Source organism: Rana temporaria, chromosome 12 (genome assembly GCF_905171775.1).
Source record: "Rana temporaria chromosome 12, aRanTem1.1, whole genome shotgun sequence".
NCBI lineage: Eukaryota > Metazoa > Chordata > Amphibia > Anura > Ranidae > Rana > Rana temporaria.
Genome location: NC_053500.1, coordinates 146,614,549 through 146,640,090, shown reverse-complemented (window position 1 = coordinate 146,640,090; position 25,542 = coordinate 146,614,549). Strand labels below are relative to the sequence as shown.

The 25,542-nt window shown below is 48.4% G+C and overlaps 1 protein-coding gene across 1 annotated transcript in view; it reads left to right on the top strand.

Annotated features, from left to right (window-relative positions):
• Nucleotides 1–24,937, top strand: part of LOC120918207 (urotensin-2 receptor-like) — a 32,322-nt gene extending 7,385 nt beyond the window's left edge. Inside the window, exon 2 of the mRNA XM_040329697.1 lies at nt 24,632–24,937. The gene's annotated coding sequence lies outside the window, so the exon portion shown is untranslated. The remainder of the gene's footprint in view (nt 1–24,631) is intronic.
• The last annotated feature ends 605 nt before the right edge of the window (nt 24,938–25,542 follow it).

Here is a 25,542-nt window from a genome sequence, read left to right as displayed (position 1 = left end):
ACAAGGTTTAGGAGGGCGTCTATGGGAAGGCCGTCCACAAGGTTTAGGAGGGTGTCTATGGGAAGGCCGCCCACAAGGTTTAGGGGTGTGTCTATGGGAAGGCCGTCCACAAGGTTTAGGAGGGTGTCTATGGGAAGGCCGTCCACAAGGTTTAGGAGGGTGTCTATGGGAAGGCCGCCCACAAGGTTTAGGGGTGTGTCTATGGGAAGGCCGTCCACAAGGTTTAGGAGGGTGTCTATGGGAAGGCCGCCCACAAGGTTTAGGGGTGTGTCTATGGGAAGGCCGTCCACAAGGTTTAGGAGGGTGTCTATGGGAAGGCCGCCCACAAGGTTTTGGAGGGTTTCTATGGGAAGGCCGTCCACAAGGTTTAGGAGGGTGTCTATGGGATGGCTGTCCACAAGGTTTAGGAGGGTGTCTATGGGAAGGCCGCCCACAAGGTTTAGGGGTGTGTCTATGGGAAGGCGGTCCACAAGGTTTAGGAGGGTGTCTATGGGAAGGCCGTCCACAAGGTTTAGGAGGGTGTCTATGGGAAGGCCGCCCACAAGGTTTAGGGGTGTGTCTATGGGAAGGCCGTCCACAAGGTTTAGGAGGGTGTCTATGGGAAGGCCGCCCACAAGGTTTAGGGGTGTGTCTATGGGAAGGCCGTCCACAAGGTTTAGGAGGGTGTCTATGGGAAGGCCGCCCACAAGGTTTTGGAGGGTGTCTATGGGAAGACCGTCCACAAGGTTTTGGAGGGTGTCTATGGGAAGGCCGTCCACAAGGTTTAGGAGGGTGTCTATGGGAAGGCCGCCCACAAGGTTTAGGAGGGTGTCTATGGGAAGGCCGTCCACAAGGTTTAGGAGGGTGTCTATGGGAAGGCCGTCCACAAGGTTTAGGAGGGTGTCTATGGGAAGGCCGTCCACAAGGTTTAGGAGGGTGTCTATGGGAAGGCCGCCCACAAGGTTTAGGGGTGTGTCTATGGGAAGGCGGTCCACAAGGTTTAGGAGGGTGTCTATGGGAAGGCCGTCCACAAGGTTTAGGAGGGTGTCTATGGGAAGGCCGCCCACAAGGTTTAGGGGTGTGTCTATGGGAAGGCCGTCCACAAGGTTTAGGAGGGTGTCTATGGGAAGGCCGTCCACAAGGTTTAGGAGGGTGTCTATGGGAAGGCCGCCCACAAGGTTTAGGAGGGTGTCTATGGGAAGGCCGTCCACAAGGTTTAGGAGGGTGTCTATGGGAAGGCCGCCCACAAGGTTTAGGGGTGTGTCTATGGGAAGGCCGTCCACAAGGTTTAGGAGGGTGTCTATGGGAAGGCCGCCCACAAGGTTTTGGAAGGTGTCTATGGGAAGACCGTCCACAAGGTTTTGGAGGGTGTCTATGGGAAGGCCGTCCACAAGGTTTAGGAGGGTGTCTATGGGAAGGCCGTCCACAAGGTTTAGGAGGGTGTCTATGGGAAGGCCGTCCACAAGGTTTAGGGGTGTGTCTATGGGAAGGCCGTCCACAAGGTTTAGGAGGGTGTCTATGGGAAGGCCATCCATAAGGTTTTGGAGGGTGTCTATGGGAAGACCGTCCACAAGGTTTAGGGGTGTGTCTATGGGAAGGCCGTCCACAAGGTTTAGGGGTGTGTCTATGGGAAGGCCGTCCACAAGGTTTAGGGGTGTGTCTATGGGAAGGCCGTCCACAAGGTTTAGGAGGGTGTCTATGGGAAGGCCGTCCACAAGGTTTAGGAGGGTGTCTATGGGAAGGCCGTCCACAAGGTTTAGGAGGGTGTCTATGGGGGAGGTTTGACTTGAGTCTGGTTTTTAACGGATTCACTGAATGCTGCGGTAACAACCCAGAAAACTCGAGTGCAATCTTACAAAACGCTAATTAAATGATTGTAGAGAAATGGCCCCCGTACCCTGATGAGGGGCCACGATCCTGAACTTTTCATATTTGTAATAAAGGGCTGCAGGGAAAATCTCTTACCACCTCCCCAAATTCTCCCCATGCCAACTGCTGCGGGTGTCAATACAAAGTTAGTGACACCCCCAGATCGGTTCGCATATCGCAGCGCAATCTGTCAATTTGGACAGGAATCGGATCGCTGTGCCCATCAAACGCATCCACTGTGCCCATCAAACGCAGCCACTGTGCCCATCAAACGCAGCCACTGTGCCCATTAAGTGCAGCCACTGTACCCATAAATTGCTGTCACTGTGCTCATCAAATGCAGCCACTGTGCCCATCAAACGCAGCCACCGTGCCATCAAACGCATCCACTGTGCCCATCAAACGCAGCCACTGTGCCCATCAAACGCAACCACTGTGCCCATCAAACGCAGCCACTGTGCCCATTAAGCGCAGCCACTGTACCCATAAATTGCTACCACTGTGCTCATCAAATGCAGCCACTGTGCCATCAAACGCAGCCACTGTGCCATCAAATGCAGCCACTGTGCCCATCAAAAGCAGCCACTGTGCCATCAAACGCAGCCACTGTGCCATCAAACGCAGCCACTGTGCCCATCAAATGCAGTCACTGTGCCATCAAACTCCGCCACTGTGCCCATCAAACACAGTCACTGTGCCCATCAAATGCAGCCACTGTGCCATCAAACTCAGTCACTGTGCCCATCAAACATAGTCACTGTGCCCATCAAATGCAGCCACTGTGCCATCAAAAGCATCCACTGTGCCCATCAAAAGCAGCCACTGTGCCATCAAACGCAGCCACTGTGCCCATCAAATGCAGTCACTGTGCCATCAAACTCAGCCACTGTGCCCATCAAACACAGTCACTGTGCCCATCAAATGCAGCCACTGTGCCATCAAACTCAGTCACTGTGCCCATCAAACATAGTCACTGTGCCCATCAAATGCAGCCACTGTGCCATCAAAAGCATCCACTGTGCCCATCAAACACAGCCACTGTGCCCATCAAACACAGCCATTGTACCCATAAATTGCTGCCACTGTGCCTATCAAACGCAGCCACTGTGCCCATTAAGGGCAGCCACTGTGCCCATAAATTGCCCCCACTGTTCCATCAAACACAGCCACTGTGCCGTCAAACGCATCCACTGTGCCCATCAAACACATCCACTGTGCCCATCAAACGCAGCCACTGTGCCATCCAAGGAGTCCTGGAAGTGATGGTTTGGCCCCCACAGAGCCCTAATCTCACCATCATGGAGTCTGTCTGGGATGACCTAAAGAGACAGAAGGATGTGAGGCGGCCGATAATCCACAGAGGATCTCTTCTGAGTTCTCCAAGACGTACCTACCCGCCGAGTGCCTTCAAAAAATGTGTGCAGGACCACCCAGAAGAAGGCAAAGGGCCGTCACCCCAAATATTGATTGGATTTCTCTTCATTTACTTTCCATTTAGTTAATTGATAAAAAATAATCCATTAACACGTCTATTACTGAAAGCATTTTTCATTTACGCCATTTTTTTCACGCCTGCCTAAGACTTTTGCAGAGTACTGTGTATACAGTATATAATAAAATAACCTGAATATTCAAATATATTTATCATTTTCTTCTATTTAGAATCCTCTCTCAGGGAGATAAATATGGATTTAGTGTCCTTGATGAGGGACACAACCTCCGAAGCGTTCTCTGCAGGGCTGAGCTGGCACAGTAGGCGATTGTGTGGGCGAAAATCGTCCCCAATTCGCTCGCCGGCGTCCGTCTTTGCGTGAACTTGAACAAAGTTATTCCAATTTTATAAAAAAAAACTGAAAAAAAATACATACATTGCAGCCACTGTGCCCATCAAACGCAGCTACTGTGCCATAAAACACAGTCACTCTACCCATCAATTGCCGCCACTGTGCCATCAAACAATGCCACTGTACCCATAAATTGCCGCCACTGTGCTCATCAATTGCCGACACTGTGCCATCAAACAAAGCCACTGTACCCATAAATTGCCGACACTGTGCCATCAAACAAAGCCACTGTACCCATAAATTGCTGACACTGTGCCCATCAATTGCCGATACTGTGCCCATCAATTGCCGACACTGTGCCCCATCAATTGCTGCCACTGTGCCATCAAACGAAGCCACTGTACCCATAAATTTCTCACACTGTGCCCATCAATTGCCACCAGTGTGCCCAAACATTGCCGCCACTGTGCCCATCAATTGCCACCACTGCGCCCATCAATTGCCGCCACTGTTCCCCATCAATTGCTGCCACTGTGCCATCAAACAAAGCCACTGTACCCATAAATTGCCGACACTGTGCCATCAAACAAAGCCACTGTACCCATAAATTGCTGACACTGTGCCCATCAATTGCCGATACTGTGCCCATCAATTGCCGACACTGTGCCCCATCAATTGCTGCCACTGTGCCATCAAACGAAGCCACTGTACCCATAAATTTCTCACACTGTGCCCATCAATTGCCACCAGTGTGCCCAAACATTGCCGCCACTGTGCCCATCAATTGCCACCACTGCGCCCATCAATTGCCGCCACTGTTCCCCATCAATTGCTGCCACTGTGCCATCAAACAAAGCCACTGTACCCATAAATTGCTGACACTGTGACCATCAATTGCCACCAGTGTGCCCATCAATTGCCGCCACTGTGCCCATCAATTGCCGCCACTGTGCCCATCAATTGCTGACACTGTGCCGCATCAATTGCTGCCACTGTGCCATAAAACGAAGCCACTGTACCCATAAATTGCTCACACTGTGCCCATCAATTGCCGCCACTGTGCCCATCAATTGCCGCCACTGTTCCCCATCAATTGCTGCCACTGTGCCATCAAACAAAGCCACTGTACCCATAAATTGCTCACACTGTGCCCATCAATTGCCGCCAGTGTGCCCATCAATTGCTGCCACTGTGCCCATCAATTGCTGACACTGTGCGGTATCAATTGCTGCCACTGTGCCATAAAACAAAGCCACTGTACCCAGAAATTGCTCACACTGTGCCCGTCAATTGCCGCCAGTGTGCCCATCAATTGCCACCACTGTGCCCCATCAATTGCTGCCACTGTTCCCATCAATTGCTGCCACTGTGCCCCATCAAACAATGCCACTGTGCCCATCAATTGCTGCCACTGTGCCATCAAACAAAGCCACTGTACCCATAAATTGCTGACACTGTGCCCATCAATAGCCGCCACTGTGCCCCATGAGATGCTGCCCGGCACTTACCTGTCTCGCAGCGGGTCAGTGGTGGTCTCCTGCACGTCCTCCATGTCTTCTTCTGTCTTCTCTCAGGCGTCCAATCACAGCGCCTGACATTTCAGCCAATCAGGTGACCGGTATCAGACCCGGCAACCTGATAGGCTGAGAGGCGGTTCAGTGTTAGCAAAGCGAATTCCATCGCTTTGCTAACACACAGCTGAGTGATCAGCGAACGCCCAGCTTGGCGCTCGATGTTCACAGTTTAGAGCCCCTATTAGAGCCTATGGTTTTAATCAGGCGCTTCCAAAAAACACTCCCGCCGCTGTAATTCAGGTGCCCGACACCTGAAAAGGGGCCAGACACCTAAATAGGGGGTGTCAGTGGCGACCAATGCATGATTCTATCTATGATGGTAGAGCGGTGCAGGAGAGAGGGGGCGGTGCTCCTGCGCCCTTTACGGAGTGGTATTTATTACCACTCACAGAGGTCACAGTACTCCCCCCCTGACAACGACTTCCTCTGCTTTTCTCTCCAAAATGACGCCCCCCATCTTTGTACAAGTATCACCCCAGGATCACCATCTACTTCCTGGAACGAGATGCCGGCTCAGAACTGAGAAGATGACAAATGGAAGCCATTAATGGCCTCCATCTTTTGGGGATTTAGGAAAGTTTGGAAGTGTGTTCTCAGCTCCGCCCACCTGTGCCTTGGCCCCTATTAGTGGTTCTTAAAGCAGAACTCCATTCAACATTTTTAATTCAAGTAGAAAGGGTCGGCTCCTCGGTCATGTTTCTACTACGGCCCGCCACCTTTTGGATAACTTGCATGGGTGGCCAACACCGGTCTATGAAATGGGAAGGAGGAGACATAGACCTCCTCCGATCTTCAGACGCCGATCTGTTTCTATATATTCCTTTACAACACGTCCTCCTACCTTCTTCTATAAATTCTTTTGGTTTCTCAGAACATTCATTCCATCTGCTTCCCCAAGTGCTTCATGTAACACCTTTCCCACCGGATCTCCATAACGACACCCAAAGCCCAGAGCTGCCATGGGATCCGTCCCACCATATTACGATTTCTTCACCTTGTTTGTTCATCAGACTCATGAATAATATCAGGGTGGGGGCAGGTAAAGCATGCCGTTCCAGGGTAATGTGGGCCCTCAGCGTCCCCCCGGGATAAGATGGGCCCCCTAAATCTTCAGAGTTTAAAGTGGTTGCAAAGGCAATTTTTTTTTAATAACAAACATGTCTACACTTACCTGTGCTGTGCAACAGAACTGCAAAGAGTGGCCCAAATCCTTCTCTTCTTGGGTCCCCCTGTCGGTGCTCCTGGCTCCTTCTCTCTATGAAGAGTCTCAGTGATGTCACTGGTCTCTAGTGATTGGATAGGCTGTGTTCCCATGAATATGAAAGGTCTCGGTGATGTCACTGGTCTCTAGTGATTGGATAGGCTGTGTTCTCATGAATATGAAGGGTCTCGGTGATGTCACTGGTCTCTAGTAATGGATAGGCTGTGTTCTCATGAATATGAAGGGTCTCTGTGATGTCACTGGTCTCTAGTAATGGATAGGCTGTGTTCTCATGAATATGAAGGGTCTCGGTGATGTCACTGGTCTCTAGTGATTGGATACGCTGTGTTCTCATGAATATGAAGGGTCTCGGTGATGTCACTGGTCTCTAGTGATTGGATAGGTTGTGTTCTCATGAATATGAAGGGTCTCTGTGATGTCACTGGTCTCTAGTGATTGGATAGGCTGTGTTCTCATGAATATGAAGGGTCTCGGTGATGTCACTGGTCTCTAGTGATTGGATAGGCTGTGTTATCATGAATATGAAGGGTCTCGGTGATGTCACTGGTCTCTAGTGATTGGATAGGCTGTGTTCTCATGAATATGAAGGGTCTCTGTGATGTCACTGGTCTCTAGTGATTGGATAGGCTGTGTTCTCATGAATATGAAGGGTCTCGGTGATGTCACTGGTCTCTAGTGATTGGATAGGCTGTGTTCTCGGTCTCGGTGATGTCACTGGTCTCTAGTGATTGGATAGGCTGTGTTCTCATGAATATGAAGGGTCTCGGTGATGTCACTGGTCTCTAGTGATTGGATAGGCTGTGTTCTCAGGAATATGAAGGGTCTCGGTGATGTCACTGGTCTCTAGTGATCGGATAGGCTGTGTTCTCATGAATATGAAGGGTCTCGGTGATGTCACTGGTCTCTAGTGATTGGATAGGCTGTGTTCTCATGAATATGAAGGGTCTCGGTGATGTCACTGGTCTCTAGTGATTGGATAGGCTGTGTTCTCATGAATATGAAGGGTCTCGGTGATGTCACTGGTCTCTAGTGATTGGATAGGCTGTGTTCTCATGAATATGAAGGGTCTCGTGATGTCACTGGTCTCTAGTGATTGGATAGGCTGTGTTCTCATGAATATGAAGAGTCTCGGTGATGTCACGGGTCTCTAGTGATTGGATAGGCTGTGTTCTCATGAATATGAAGGGTCTCGGTGATGTCACTGGTCTCTAGTGATTGGATAGGCTGTGTTCTCATGAATATGAAGGGTCTCGGTGATGTCACTGGTCTCTAGTGATTGGATAGGCTGTGTTCTCATGAATATGAAGGGTCTCTGTGATGTCACTGGTCTCTAGTGATTGGATAGGCTGTGTTCTCGGTCTCGGTGATGTCACTGGTCTCTAGTGATTGGATAGGCTGTGTTCTCATGAATATGAAGGGTCTCGGTGATGTCACTGGTCTCTAGTGATTGGATAGGCTGTGTTATCATGAATATGAAGGGTCTCGGTGATGTCACTGGTCTCTAGTGATTGGATAGGCTGTGTTCTCGGTCTCGGTGATGTCACTGGTCTCTAGTGATTGGATAGGCTGTGTTCTCATGAATATGAAGGGTCTCGGTGATGTCACTGGTCTCTAGTGATTGGATAGGCTGTGTTCTCATGAATATGAAGGGTCTCGGTGATGTCACTGGTCTCTAGTGATTGGATAGGCTGTGTTCTCATGAATATGAAGAGTCTCGGTGATGTCACTGGTCTCTAGTGATTGGATAGGCTGTGTTCTCATGAATATGAAGAGTCTCGGTGATGTCACGGGTCTCTAGTGATTGGATAGGCTGTGTTCTCATGAATATGAAGGGTCTCGGTGATGTCACTGGTCTCTAGTGATTGGATAGGCTGTGTTCTCATGAATATGAAGGGTCTCGGTGATGTCACTGGTCTCTAGTGATTGGATAGGCTGTGTTCTCATGAATATGAAGGGTCTCGTTGATTTTTATCCACCCTGCTGTTACCTGATGAGCTCACAAACTATGTGTACCAGCATTGCCCCAAATCCATACCATGCTTGCCATAGGATGGTGTCTCTCTTTCTCGGGCAGTTTGCAGCATAGTCAGTCTCTGGCAGTGAGAGGGTAAACCAATCAGAGAGCTGCCTGCGGAGGAGGTTGAGGATCAGTTACTGTATACGATGCGTAACAATATAAGAGGCACTTCTACAAAGAACACAACACACGTCTGCAACTTCCCTGGAAACCACAAAGCCCCGAGCAATCTATTATTTTATTGCATGCTACCGACCTAGAGGCTTCATGTAGAGAAATTACAGCCTTCGAGACTCCAGCCTGGCTGGTAATACAATCACTTCCTGATACTGAATATAAAAATGTACATTGTAGATGACTGAGATACATCATATTCATGAGAATGTAGCATAGAGACCAGTGACATCACCGAGACCATTCATATTCGTGAGAACACAGCCTATCCAATCACTAGAGACCAGTGACATCACCGAGACCCCTCATATTCATGAGAACACAGCCTATCCAATCACTAGAGACCAGTGACATCACCGAGACCCTTCATATTCATGAGAACACAGCCTATCCAATCACTAGAGACCAGTGACATCACCGAGACCCTTCATATTCATGAGAACACAGCCTATCCAATCACTAGAGACCAGTGACATCACCGAGACCCTTCATATTCATGAGAACACAACCTATCCAATCACTAGAGACCAGTGACATCACCGAGACCCTTCATATTCATGAGGACACAGCCTATCCAATCACTAGAGACCAGTGACATCACGAGACCCTTCATATTCATGAGAACACAACCTATCCAATCACTAGAGACCAGTGACATCACGAGACCCTTCATATTCATGAGAACACAGCCTATCCAATCACTAGAGACCAGTGACATCACCGAGACCCTTCATATTCATGAGAACACAGCCTATCCAATCACTAGAGACCAGTGACATCACAGAGACCCTTCATATTCATGAGAACACAGCCTATCCAATCACTAGAGACCAGTGACATCACCGAGACCCTTCATATTCATGAGAACACAACCTATCCAATCACTAGAGACCAGTGTCATCACCGAGACCCTTCATATTCATGAGAACACAGCCTATCCAATCACTAGAGACCAGTGACATCACCGAGACCCTTCATATTCATGAGAACACAGCCTATCCAATCACTAGAGACCAGTGACATCACCGAGACCCTTCATATTCATGAGAACACAGCCTATCCAATCACTAGAGACCAGTGACATCACCAAGACCCTTCATATTCATGAGAACACAACCTATCCGATCACTAGAGACCAGTGACATCACCGAGACCCTTCATATTCATGAGAACACAGCCTATCCAATCACTAGAGACCAGCGACATCACCGAGACCCTTCATATTCATGAGAACACAGCCTATCCAATCACTAGAGACCAGTGACATCACCGAGACCCTTCATATTCATGAGAACACAGCCTATCCAATCACTAGAGACCAGTGACATCACCGAGACCCTTCATATTCATGAGAACACAGCCTATCCAATCACTAGAGACCAGTGACATCACCGAGACCCTTCATATTCATGAGAACACAGCCTATTCATCACTAGAGACCAGTGACATCACCGAGACCCTTCATATTCATGAGAACACAGCCTATCCATCACTAGAGACCAGTGACATCACAGAGACCATTCATATTCATGAGAACACAGCCTATCCAATCACTAGAGACCAGTGACATCACCGAGACCCTTCATATTCATGAGAATACAGCCTATCCAATCACTAGAGACCAGTGACATCACCGAGACCCTTCATATTCATGAGAACACAGCCTATCCAATCACTAGAGACCAGTGACATCACCGAGACCCTTCATATTCATGAGAACACAGCCTATCCAATCACTAGAGACCAGTGACATCACCGAGACCCTTCATATTCATGAGAACACAGCCTATCCAATCACTAGAGACCAGTGACATCACCGAGACCCTTCATATTCCTGAGAACACAGCCTATCCAATCACTAGAGACCAGTGACATCACCGAGACCCTTCATATTCATGAGAACACAGCCTATCCAATCACTAGAGACCAGTGACATCACCGAGACCCTTCATATTCATGAGAACACAGCCTATCCAATCACTAGAGACCAGTGACATCACCGAGACCCTTCATATTCCTGAGAACACAGCCTATCCAATCACTAGAGACCAGTGACATCACCGAGACCCTTCATATTCATGAGAACACAGCCTATCCAATCACTAGAGACCAGTGACATCACCGAGACCCTTCATATTCATGAGAACACAGCCTATCCAATCACTAGAGACCAGTGACATCACCGAGACCCTTCATATTCATGAGAACACAGCCTATCCAATCACTAGAGACCAGTGACATCACCGAGACCCTTCATATTCATGAGAACACAGCCTATCCAATCACTAGAGACCAGTGACATCACCGAGACCCTTCATATTCATGAGAACACAGCCTATCCAATCACTAGAGACCAGTGACATCACAGAGACCCTTCATATTCATGGGAACACAGCCTATCCAATCACTAGAGACCAGTGACATCATCGAGACCCTTCATATTCATGAGAACACAGCCTATCCAATCACTAGAGACCAGTGACATCACCGAGACCCTTCATATTCATGAGAACACAGCCTATCCAATCACTAGAGACCAGTGACATCACCGAGACCCTTCATATTCATGAGAACACAGCCTATCCAATCACTAGAGACCAGTGACATCACCGAGACCCTTCATATTCATGAGAACACAGCCTATCCAATCACTAGAGACCAGTGACATCACCGAGACCCTTCATATTCATGAGAACACAGCCTATCCAATCACTAGAGACCAGTGACATCACCGAGACCCTTCATATTCATGAGAACACAGCCTATCCAATCACTAGAGACCAGTGACATCACAGAGACCCTTCATATTCATGAGAACACATGACCTTGTAAACTCAGAAGGCCTCTGAAGTGACAGTGGTGAACGGAGAGTGGAGGGCGAAAGCCGGATGTGGCAGAGTTCCGCCACGTTTCGCCTGACAAAAAAGCCTTGGGTGCGAGGGCCACAGGAAATGGTCGGCGAGCCGGATACGGCCCGTGGGCCTTGTGCTTGACACATGTGCTTTAGATATTGGGTTGTGTAACAAGCTGATTCCCCTATACAAGGAAAACGGGTGAAAGTGCGTCTCAGAATTTCCGCAGATGTCCTCCTTCTGGTTTTATTTGGAGCATTGGTGACATTTGGGACACTAAGTCACGCAGAAGCTCCGCCATGGAAGATTCCCATCATATACTTGGAGCGTCTCCCATGGTGGTGATCAGCGCTCAGTGTTGGATGTCAGCGTGCGCTACGAAGCCGCATCAATTAAACAAGCACAAGGCGGATATTTATATACACACTATAAATATTCATCAATCAGGCCGCTTGTCTGAACAGCAAAATACTCGATCCCGCGGTGATTTGCTGCGGTGTAAAGTGAAAGTACGCCATGTTCTCCGCAAGTGTAGATTGTGAATGATTACTGCCGTGTTTATCTACAAGTCAATTTTAATGTGACTGTCACAGTTTTACATGCTTGGCCTTCCATATTTTCAATCCGGTATATTAGAAATAGAGATTTTCAGATCAGCCACTAGAGGGAGCTCTCAGTTTTACTCATTGCTTAAAGCGGAGGTTCACCCAAATAACATCTTTCGTCCAAAACGTCTTGGTATGGTGACGCCTTAGGAGTTCCCTTCACTGGAACTAAGGGGCCAAGCCCAACCCCTGAGGGGCCAAACCCAACCCCTGAAAAACAACCCCACACCATAATTCCCCCCCCCCACCAAATGGTTTGGACCAGTGCACAAAGCAAGGTTCATAAAGACTGGAGGAACTTGACTGGCCTGCACAGAGTCCTGACCTCAACCCGATAGAACACCTTTGGGATTAACTAGAGCGGAGACTGTGAGCCAGGCCTTCTCATCCAACATCAGTGCCTGACCTCACAAAGGCTCTTCTGGAAGAACGGTCAAACATCCCCATAGACACCCTCCTAAACCTTGTGTACGGCCTTCCCAGAAGAGGTGAAGGTGTTATAGGTGCAAAGGGCGGGGCCAACTCAATATTGAACCCTCCGGACTAAGACTGGGATGCCATTATAGTTCATGTGCGTGTAAAGGCCGGCGTCCCAATACTTTTGGTGATATAGTGTAGATAATAAAACAATAATATAAGAGAAGATATAACGGCCGCCGGCGTTGGCCGCTGTAAGTCCATAAAAAGTGACTTTTCTTGGCTGGCCGGCGTCTGTGTTTTTAGAAGAAACATTTTTTTCCGAGTTGAATAAGATCGGAACTTGTCTCCAATCTTTGTATCCGTTCCGCTTTATAAATCTTATTGCACTCGGAAGATCGTTTTATTGTCTCGTTTTATAGAATTTTCACACGGAGAATTGTTGGAGAACGCGCCGTGATTTCTGACATGTGCGGCTCCGGGTGACACTAAAATATAATTTACCGGAACGCTCAGCTCCCGGAACTCCCCGCTGAGATCTGGGCCGCCACTTCCTTCTTCTAATAAAATTATAATGACCCGCAGCAAGAAGGGCTTTCAGAGTGCCGCTGGGCAGGGCTGCAGTCCCCTAACTCTCCTCTAGTCCAGCGGTCTCCAAACTGCGGCCCTGGGGCCGGGTGCAGCCCTTTGCTTGCCCTTTGGGCCCTATTCCATCCACTGACACCAACAATTGGGCATGTGACTGTCCTCCCACTGACCCTAATGATGGGGCACAATTCCTCCCAATGACACCAATGATGGGACACTATTCCTCCCACTGATACCAATGATGGGACACTATTCCTCCCACTGACACCAATGATGGGACACTATTCCTCCCACTGACACCAATGATGGGACACTATTCCTCCCACTGACACCAATGATGGGGCACTATTCCTCCCACTGACACCAATGATGGGACACTATTCCTCCCACTGACACCAATGATGGGACACTATTCCCCCCACTGACACCAATGATGGGACACTATTCCTCCCACTGACACCAATGATGGGACACTATTCCTCCCACTGACACCAATGATGGGACACTATTCCCCCCACTGACACCAATGATGGGACACTATTCCTCCCACCGACACCAATGATGGGACACTATTCCTCCCACTGACACCAATGATGGGACACTATTCCTCCCACTGACACCAATGATGGGACACTATTCCTCCCACTGATACCAATGATGGGACACTATTCCTCCCACTGACACCAATGATGGGACACTATTCCTCCCACTGACACCAATGATGGGACACTATTCCTCCCACTGACACCAATGATGGGACACTATTCCTCCCACTGACACCAATGATGGGACACTATTCCTCCCACTGACACCAATGATGGGACACTATTCCCCCCACTGACACCAATGATGGGACACTATTCCTCCCACTGACACCAATGAAGGGGTACAACTCTTTCCAATGGCACCAATTATGGGGCACAAAGATGTGCCTCACAAATTGAGAGAAAAGCAGATGAAGACATTGTCGGGGGAGTCCTGTGATCTCTGTGAGAGGTAATAAATACCTGGAATTGTTTCACTTTGCTTTGCACTTAACATGAAATATCTTCTGGCTCCGCTGTAAAGATCGCCATATTTTTATCCCGGGGGTATAAATCGCGTTTCGCTTCCAGCGTGTACTTAGCCACCATTCCTTCCTTTAATATTACATCTTGTCCAGAGACGTTCCTCGGGATGGGAATGAGAGCCGTCCCTCAAATCAGCTGAAAGGATTTTTTATGGATGCAGTAAATCGCGACATCTCGCTCTCCGCCCCGCTGCGCTGACTTTTCCCGATCGATAAAAAATCTAATAGGATTTTATGCCTCTTCAACTCTTCTCATCTCGCTTAGCGAGGGGGAAATGTCTGCCTGTCAGCACCGGTCACAGCCAATGATTGACAGCGGCTGACACTGCGCTGCGGGGACCCCCGCCGCTTCGTCTTTTTTTACGATTTCTAAGCAATCCAATAAAGCCCATTAATGATGCAACCAATCAGAGTTTAAAGAAGAACTCTTCCTTCAATTGAATTTTTTGTTCTGTCCCCAGGAGATACGGTTCACTAACAGTTTGTCCGATGTTTCCACATTCACATTGTCATGAAGCCGTGTGGGGGAGGGGACACAGCAAACATGTGGAAGAAGGTGCTCTGGTCACATGACACCAACATTTAGCTTTTTGGCCTAAAAGCAAAATGCTATGTGTGTGGGGGAAACTAACACTGCACATCACCCTGAACACACCATCCCCACCGTGAAACATGGTGGTGGCAGCATCATGTGGTGGGGATGCTTTTCTTCAGCAGGGACAGGGAAGCTGGTCAGAGTTGATGGGAAGATGGATGGAGACAAATACAGGACAATCTTAGAAGAAAACCTGTTAGAGTCTGCAAAATACTTGAGACCGGGGGGGAGGGGGGGGGAGGTTCACCTTCCAGCAGGACAACGACCCTAAAGTACAGCCAGAGCTACAATGGAATGGTTTAGATCAAAGCCTATTCATGTGTTAGAATGGCCCAGTCACAGTCCAGACCTAAATCCCATTGAGAATCTGTGGCCAAGACGTGAAAATTGCTGATCACAGACGCTCTCCATCCAATCTGACAGAGCTTGAGATATTTTACAGAGAAGAAGAATGGAGGAGAAATGTTCCTCTCTAGATGTGCAAAGCTGGTAGAGACCCCCCAAAAAGACTTGTAGAGAAAGGGGGTTCTACAAAGTACTGACTCCGGGGGGCGCCATACAAATGCCCCTCCCCCCCACACTTTTCACATATTTATTTGTATCATTTTCCTTCCACTTCACAATTATGTGACACTTTGTGTCCATCACATAAAATCCCAATAAAATACATTTACGTTTTTGGTTGTAAGATGACGAAATGTGGGAAATTTCAAGGGGTATGAACACTTTTTCAAGGCCCTGTATATAGAGGGGTATGAACACTTTTTCAAGGCCCTGTACTGTATATAGAGGGGTATGAATACTTTTTCAAGGCTCTGTATATAGAGGGGTATGAATACTTTTTCAAGGCACTGTATATAGAGGGGTATGAATACTTTTTCAAGGCTCTGTATATAGAGGGGTATGAATACTTTTTCAAGGCGCTGTATATAGAGGGGTATGCATACTTTTTCAAGGCTCTGTATATAGAGGGGTATGAATACTTTTTCAAGGCGCTGTATATAGAGGGGTATGAATACTTTTTCAAGGCTCTGTATATAGAGGGGTATGAATACTTTTTCAAGGCGCTGTATATAGAGGGGTATGCATACTTTTTCAAGGCATTGTATATAGAGGGGTATGAATACTTTTTCAAGGCTCTGTATATAGAGGGGTGTGAATTCCGTCTGTGGAATGCGAATTATCAGCGAGACTCCGGATAAGAATAACTCGCCTCTCTCTTTTTTAATTAGAAGTTTCCCTATAAAAGAATAAATTGGCAATAATAGAACCCCCATAAATGGCGCCCTTTTTTTCCCATTGGGGCCGCCAGTCCACAGCGGTGTGCGATTTAATGACCCGGAGAGCGGCGCCATCCCGAGACTCTTAACGGCTCCATCTTCTCCGCTGCAATTAGAGGTAATGGGACCGCCGAATGGCTTCATCAAGATAATTCATTAATCAAGATCGTTAGGATTCCGCCGCATTGGTCGGCTCATTAAAAGGCTAATCAAGAAGAGCGGCGCGTCCGCCAAAAAAAAAACATCCAGAGCGCGACCAGCTGACCTGTAATCCTTCTATACACTAAAGCGGACCCGGGCTCAAAGAGAGGATGATTTGCTAAGGCCCCCCCCCCCCCATTCACACCTGGGCATAACAGAAACGAACAAACGAAAAAATGCGCTAAAATACGTAACGCGCTTGCTGTGTGTGTTTTAATCGCGCCCCAACCGCAGATAGCAGACGCAAATCGAAACACACAGAAAATGCAGCGCAAAACACCCACAGCAAGCAACATGGATGTTAGGGAGCGGGGTGGCTACCGGCTTCCCACAAACCAGTACACAACACGGTTGTTAGGAAGTGAGCAGCCGCCACGTCCTTAACAACCGATGAATCATCAGCTGTCAGCGGGGAATGTAAAAAAGAATTGCCGGCAACTGAAAATTAAAACCGCACAAAGCAAAAGCGTTTGGTAAATGCCGCACAAAACATTTGTCAAAGTCAATTCACAAAAGGAAAAAATAAATGCGTGTGATAAATAAGTAGTGGTCCCGGCTGGCGATAGTTAAGAAACCGGCAGCCGCCAGCATCCCTAACAACAAGTAGACAACATGGTTGTAAAGAAGCGAGTGGCTACCGGTGTCCTTAATAATCAGTAAACAACTCGGTTGTTAAGGAGTGGGTGGCCGCTGCGTCCTTAACAACCGATAAATCTTTAGCTGTCAGTGGGGAATATGAAAAGAATTGCCGGCAATTGAAAAAATTAAAACCGCATAAAGCAAAAGCGTTTGGTAAATCCTGCATAAAACAGGAGTTAAAGTCAATTCACAAAAGGAAAAAATAAATAAATGCGTGCGATAAAAAAGTAGTGGTCCCGGCTTGCGATAGTTAAAAAACCGGCAACAGCCAGCATCCCTAACAACTAGTAGAAAAACATGGTTGTAAAGAAGCGAGTGGCTACCGGTGTCTTTAACAATCAGTAAACAACTCGGTTGTTAAGGAGTGGGCGGCCGCCACGTCCTTAACAACCGTTGAATCATCAGCTGTCAGCGGGGAATGTAAAAAAAGAATTTCCGGCAACTGAAAATTAAAACCGCACAAAGCAAAAGCGTTTGGTAAATGCCGCATAAAACAGGAGATAAAGCCAATTCACAAAAGGAAAAAATAAATAAACGCGTGTGATAAATAAGTAGTGGTCCCGGCTGGCGATAGTTAAGAAACCGGCAGCCGCCAGCATCACTAACAACCAGTTAACATGGTTCTTAAGGCGAGATTGGCTACTGGTGTCCTTAACAACCAGAAAACAACAGGGTTGTAAAGAAGCGAGTGGCTACCGGTGTCCTTAACAACCAGTAAACAACATGGTTATTAAGAAGCGAGTGGCTACCGGTGTCCTTAACAACCAGTAAACAACATGGTTGTTAAGAAGCGAGTGGCTACCGGTGTCCTTAACAACCAGTAAACAACATGGTTGTTAAGAAGCGAGAGGCTACCGGTGTCCTTAACAACCAGTAAACAACATGGTTGTAAAGAAGCGAGTGGCTAGTGGCTACCGGTGTCCTTAACAACCAGTAAACAACAGGGTTGTAAAGAAGCGAGTGGCTACCGGTGTCCTTAACAACCAGTAAACAACATGGTTGTAAGGGAGCAGGCGGCCGCTGCGTCCTTAACAACCGATTAATCATCAGCTGGCAGCAGGGAATGTAAAAAGAATTGCTGGCAATTAAAAATAAAAACAAGGCGTGCGTCCCCCCCTCCCCCACCCCCAATTCATACCAGCCCCTTCAGATCTAGTCTTTTTTTTCTATTTTTGGCATGGGGGTTTTTCCTCAAAATCCTTACCAGACTCGAAGGGCCCGGTATGAATTGGGGGGGGGGGGGTGGGACCCTACTCCGTGTTCCTAATTTTTCATTGTTGGCAATTCTTTTTACATTCTTCGCTGACAGCTGATTCAACGGTTATTAAGGAAAAGACGGGCCACCCCCTCCTTAACTACCATGTTGTTTACTGGTTGTTAAGGATGCTGGCGGCTGCCGGTTCCTTAACTTCCGTACGACGGGACCACTACTTATTTATCGCATGCATTTATTATTATTTTTTTATTTTGTGAATTGACTTTAACTCTTGTTTTGTGTGGTTTTTCATTTTAAATTTCCGGCACTACATATATGGCGCCTCTAGCACCCCCCCCCCCCAGTCTGTGTCCATCCATTCCTCACCTTCTTGTCCTGCATTGGTCCGGACGGAGGAGGAGGAGGAGAAGACAGCGACCCCAGCGGCTCACACTTTCCAGCGCTCCAGCCGCTATATTCAGTGTTTCCGGTGCACTGTGCTTGGGCGTCATGTGCAGAGGCGGGACTTCAGGAGCAACCGCGATCACGGACAGGCCAGCCACATGCCGCACATGACCCCCATATGCCCAATCACAAGGCGCCGGATACTGAACATGGCGGCCGGAGCTCGGGGGACACAGGAAATAAAAATTAAGAGGAGGCAGCCAGTAGTGACACGAAATTTTGCTCCCCTACATGTCGCGCCCAGGGTCACCGCACCCCCTGCACCCCCCACGCTACGCCACTGATCCCAAGAGATGGTTGTGTGTGAAAATCCCAGAAATACTCAGACCAGCCCGTCTGCTCGGTTTGAACTTCAGCAAGTCGTCTTCACCGCGTCTAGATGCTTAAACGCATTGAGTTTCCGTCATGTGATTGCCTGATTAGTAATTTGTGTTACCGAGCAATGGAATAGGTGTACCTAATAAAGTGGCCGGTGAGTGTATATGAAACAGTCATGTGAATACAGAGTATAGCCGGGGGGTTCAGCCCCTCTTGGCGCTGATCACGGATTGGTGGGGATTTATTCACTGAGCCTTGCAAAGTTGATGACAGGTCCACTTTAATCCTGCGCAGCATGCACACTCTGTAATTGCTTTCCTTTGTGGGGGCGGGCGGGGGGGGGGGTGCTGACCTTGCGGGGTTGCTCATCTCGCAGCAGTAAAAAAAAAGTCATGAAATATTCACACGGCGCTCCGTGTCGTCAGGAAACAAGGCACTTTAAACAGCATTTCATATCCCAGCAGATTGGACCCGGGGAATACATGAAAACCTGACCTGTGACACCCTAAAAAAAGGAAACAGAAGCCTGAGACTTAAAGGGGAACTCCATGCCGCCTGCAAAAGTGTAGACAAGGAAGAGGACCCCACCGGGGGGGAATAAAACTGAAAAATTGTATCCACAGCACTAAAGGGTCTATTTATAAAAAAAAATTGCATAGCGATCCGTCCAGTGAAAGCGCATGTACGCTCTTTCTGTGCTAACAGGAGGAACAAACAAATGTTATTGGGCTATTTCCAGTGCTGGTTGAATGTTTTCCATGCATTTAAAACAGAAAATACCACATCCGGCCACTAGATGGTGCTAACTATCATAAAAAAAGTTACTTAGCACCATCTAGTGGCCAAATGTGGTATTTTCTGTTTTAAAATAATAAAAACAGCATAGGAAATAGCCCAATAACATTCTTTTTTTTTTTTTTTTTTTTAAGCAAGCAGCACAGTGACGAGCTCATCTCTCTGTCACTCTGCTCTCTCCTCCACAACATCTAAGGACCACATATGCACATGTCTACTATCAGCACGTGAAATTGATTGGCTCCTTGTGCTGCTTCCTTCTCTCACACCCCAGCCCTGCTGTACAGGAACCACAATGCCAGGTCAGATTCTGGTCTTCGCATTTAACCACTTAAGCCCCGGACCAATATGCAGCTAAAGGACCAGGCCCCTTTTTGCGATTCGGCACTGCGTCGCTTTAACTGACAATTGCGCGGTCGTGCCATGTGGCTCCCAAACAAAATTGGCGTCCTTTTTTTCCCCCCCAGAAATAGAGCTTTCTTTTGGTGGTATTTGATCACCTCTGCGGTTTTTGGCCCGGATTCAGAAAGAATTTACGTCAGCGTATCTATTGATACGCCGTGTAAACTCTAGGATGCTCCGGCGTATCTTTTTTCTGTATTCAGAAAGTAAGATACGCCGAAATTTGGCTAAGATCCGACTGACGTAAGTCTCTTACGCCGTCGTATCTTAGTTGCATATTTACGCTGGCCGCTAGGTGGCGCTTCCGGAGATTTACGCGTAGAATATGTAAATTAGGTAGATACCCCGATTCAGAAACATACGTCCGCCCGGCGCATTTTTTTACGTCGTTTACGTAAGGCTTTTTCCGGCGTGAAGTTACCCCTGCTATATGAAGCGTAGCCAATGTTAAGTATGGACGTCGGGCCAGCGTCGAATTTTGCGTAGTTTACGTCGTTTGCGTAAGTCGTTCGCGAATGGGGCTTTGCGTAAGTTACATTCACGTCGAAAGCATTGACTATTTGCGGCGTAATTAGGAGCATGCGCACTGGGATACGTTCACGGACGGCGCATGCGCCGTTCGTTAGAAACGTCATTTACGCGGGGTCACACTTAATTTACATAAAACACGCCCACATCTTCTATATTTGAATTAGGCGGGCTTACGCCGGCCCTTATACGCTACGCCGCCGTAACTTTGGGCGCATAATCTTTCTGAACACCATACTCGCCTCTCAAAGGTACGGCGGCGTAGCGTATAGGAGATACGCTACGCCCGCCTAAAGATACACAATTGTATCTGAATCCAGGCCTTTATTTTTTGCGCTATAAACAAAAATAGAGCGAAAATTTTGAAAAAAAATTCAATATTTTTTACTTTTTGCTATAATAAATATCCCCCAAAAATATATATAAAAAAACGTATTTTCCCCTCAGTTTAGGGCGATATGTATTCTTCTATTTTTGGTAAAAAAAAATCGCAATAAGCGTTTATCGATTGGTTTGCGCAAAATTTATAGCGTTTACAAAATAGGGGATAGTTTTATGGCATTTTTACTACTAATGGCGGCGATCAGCGATTTTTTTCGTGACTGCGACATTATGGCGGAAACATCGGACAATTTTGACACAGTTTTGGGACCATTGTCATTTTCACAGCGAAAAATGCTATAAAAATGCACTGATTACTGTGAAAATGACAATTGCCGTTTGGGAGTTAACCACAAGGGGGCGCTGAAGGGGTTAAGTGTGACCTCATCTGTGTTTCTAACTGTAGGGGGGCGGGGCTGGACGTGTGACGTCAGTGATCATCGTTCCCTATACCAGGGAACAGACGATCAATGACGGTGCCACAGTGAAGAACGGGGAAGCTGTGTTTACAATCACCTCTCCCCGTTCTTCAGCTCCGGAGGACCGATCGCGGGACACCGGCGGCGATTGGGTCCGCGGGTCCCGCGGCGGCGCGATCATGGAGCTTCGGACCCCACAGCTGGGCTTAAAGAGACACGTACAGGTACGTGATTGTGCCCGGTCGTGCCATTCTGCTGACGTATATCCGCGTGACGGGGTCCTTAAGTGGTTAAAAGATACATTGTAACAAAAAGTATCAGCGATAACAGATCTGATTTTCCATCTGATGGAGTTCAGCTGTACAAAATCGCATGACAAGTCGCACTCCACTGCCGGCAATGGAACGGTTCAAATTGCTGCGACTCGGAGAAAAGGTCCCCGCAGGACTTTTTTGGGGGGGAATCCATTGCGACTTATGAAATCAGATTGGGGCAAATTGCGCAGAGCGATTTCAAAGCCGCACGGGTGTGAAGCAAGGCTTATGCAGCGATACATTGACATCCTGCAGCTTTTCCTCTCTCCCCGGAGTTCCTCTTTAAGCTGTAATAGTCGCAGAGCGGAGCTCATTAAGGTGGGGCCCCGCTGTGCTCGCCGACATCGCATCACATTACAGGTTGGCGTACCAATCAAGTTAAGGACTCCATTGTGATGGCGAGAATAAATCGCGGAGTCAATTGTCTGTTCTGACGGAGGAGGGGAAATCAGGACATGTAATGACAGCTGCTGAATGGTGAGCGGACGTATTCGGGGACGTAACGCGTCGGGGAGGGCACTGCAATCACAGCAGTATATATATATTTTTTTGGATGATTAACCCTTTATCCTAAAGAGGCTGGAGAAAAAAGACGTTGTGCTTACCTGTCGTTGTGGCCGTTCCTTCACTCACTGGAAGGGCTCTTTTACACAGAAGGCTTGGGGGGGGGAGGCGGTAAAAACAGGTGGCTGAGATGCAGTTTCTCCAGCCCCTCACCCGAATTTTACCCTTACAGCCAGACAGAGCTACACTATATTGTCAAAAGCTTACTGCAGCAGATCAGGAAGCGACTGCGATTGGTTTATAGAGGTTACAGCACATCATAACTGTTTCCTGACTGGTTGCTAGAGGTTACAGCACATATTATGGCTCACTGATTAGTTACTAGAGGTTACAGCACATCATTTTTGCTTGCCAATTGGTTGCTATAGCATACGGCAAATCATTACTACTCACTGATTCGTTTCTAGAGGTTACAGCACTGATTGGTTGCTAGAGATTACATCAGATCACTACTGTTCACTGATTGGTTGCTAGAGGTTACTGCACATCCTTTACGCTGATTGGTTGCTAGATGGTCTGCACAACGTTACCACTCACTGATTGGTTGCTAGAGGTTCTTATCGTTAACTGATTGGTTGCTAGAGGTTCCTGCACATCCTTACCACTCACTGATTGGTTGCTAGAGGTTACTGCACATCCTTATCGCTAACTGATTGGTTGCTAGAGGTTCCTGCACATCTTTACTGCTAACTTATTGGTTGCTAGAGGTTACTGCACAACCTTTACGCTAACTGATTGGTTGCTAGATGTTCCTGCACATCTTAACCACTCACTGATTGGTTGCTAGAGGTTCCTGCACATCTTTACCACTCACTGATTGGTTGCTAGAGGTTACAGCACATGATTATGGTTTACAAGGGCCGCACAGCGGAGGAGACACCATTGACTCCTCTGTGACCGCACACTGCACCATGCTAGCTGGAGAACATGGGGGAGACTACCTACCTACACTGACAGGGAGACCTACCTACAGACTACCCTACCTACACAGCCAATGGGCCCCACAACAATGAGCGGGGCCCCGGGGGCAGCTGCCATGGCTGTCACTTCGAATGTGCAAAGAACGGTCAGGTGGGCGGGTCTGTAATTAGAAACTATAGTGATTAGACCGCAAAAATCTGTAAGAATTGAATAATAAAAGATTATCATGGGGCCCCCATTCACCTGGGGCCTCTGGGCACCGCCCAGGGGTGCCCATGCGTTAAGACGGCGCTGCCCCCCCTACATTTGGTGGATCCAACCAGCAGCCTGTAGTGACATATGGGCTGGAGGACAGAACCAGAGCAAGCAGCAGGGGGCGCCAGCGCCCGACATATCTGACCCTGCCGGAGAAGAGAAGCCGCACCTCCCTCCATTGCAGGATAAGCACCTCCCACAGCCTGTGATTGGATTGTGGAGGAGTAGCGGCTCACTGGGGAGCTCCATGTAAAAGGGGGTGGAGTCTGGTTGCACCCCAGAGCTGGCCCTCAGCTCCCAGTCTATGCTATTTGGTACCTCTAAAAACAATGGCCCGGATTCAGAGAGCAATTGCGCCTGCGTAACCATAGTTACGCAGCGCAATTGCTGACTTGCGCCGGCGTTACGAATGGTCCTGATTCAGGAACATCGTAACGCCGACTGCAGCCTAAAATCTGCGCGGCATAGGGCTCTTATGCCCGCATATTTTAGGCTGCATTCTTGCGATGCCCGCTAGGGGGCGCTCCCATTGTGCTCAGTGTATAGTATGCAAATTGCATACTAACACTGATTCACAACGTTGCGCGGGCCCTGCGTACGCAAGTTACGTCGTTTCCGTACGGCGTGTTTAGCGTAAGGCTGCCCCTTCTAATAGTAGGGGCAGCCAATGCTAAAGGATACCCGTCGTTCCCGCGTCGCCAAATTTTAATTTCACGTCGTTTGCGTAAGTGATTCGTGAATGGCGCTGGACGCCATTCATGTTCACTTGGAAGCAAATGACGTCCTTGCGAAGTCATTTGCCGCAATGCACGTCGGGAAAGTTTCCCGACGGAGCATGCGCTCTACGCTCGGCGCGGGAGCGCGCCTAATTTAAATGATTCCCGCCCCCTACGGGATCATTTACATTAGGCGCCCTTACGCAGGGCAATTTTAAAGAGCGCACACGCAATTTACGGAGCTACTGCTCCGTGAATCGCGCGCAGCGCAGATAATTTGCGGGGGCACAGGGCCAAAACGCTTCCCTGTGCCTCCGTAAAAAAGGGGCAAATCTCTTTGAATCCGGGCCAATATAAGACTTTCCTTTCCCCAGTCTGGGCTCCCTCTGGTGTTGGGTTCTGGGATTGACCCAGGAGGGGGATGGGATGTCTGAGCAAAAAGTGTTACAATGTTTTCCCTTAAAATAACTTCCTGTTTTATTTTTCTTTCCAGGAGATCTCATCACTGCAATCCCTCACCTGGACAAGACGGCTCCTCCCCTGCGAGAGAACTCCGCACTCTACCTCATGACTACACCTTCAAAGACTGGCGAAACGCGTCGGACGCGACGGCTTTGCACAATGACCTTTTGATGAATGTGGGGCGCAGACGGCCCCCGAGGTTCTCCTCAACCTTCTGCAATATACTTTGTGACGCTTCGGAATGTAACAAAAGAGACAAAGAACGCTTGGAGGCGGAGCCAAGATCCATTCAGGGAAACATCGGACACTTTTTTTTGGGACCATTGTCATTTATACAGCGAACAGCGCTATATAAATGCACTAATTACTGTATAAATGTGACTGGCAGGGAAGGGGTTGACACTAGGGGGGAGGAAGGGGTTAAATGTGTTCCCTAGGGAGTGATTCTTACTGTGGGGGGGAGGGGACTGACTGGGGGAGGGGACCAATGCTGTGTCCCTATGTAGAAGGAACACCGATCGTCTCCTCTCCCTGACAGGACGTGGAGCTCTGTGTTTACACCCCATCATTACACAGAGAGATCCACATCCTGTCACCGCCGATCGTGGGTACCTGGCGGACATCGCGGGCCGCCTGGCACGCGCATCGGCATCTCAGCAATGCACCGGGCACAGTTTTTCCCCGCTGCACGCCCCCAGCGGCACACGCGGGGAGTGCAAATAAAAGGACGTCCAGGGACGTCCACCCGGCAGTTGAGAGCCGCGCTGTGGACGTCTTTCGTCTATAGCGCGGCTCTCAAGTGGTTAAAAGTAACAACCGACCTCTCGATGAGGGAGGAGCAATAGAAACAAAAAAAACTCCAAAATGATAAAAAACATATAAATCTGACCTCCGACCTTCCCTTCAGTCTTGCACGGGTGTACCAGCTCCTCTCATTTCACC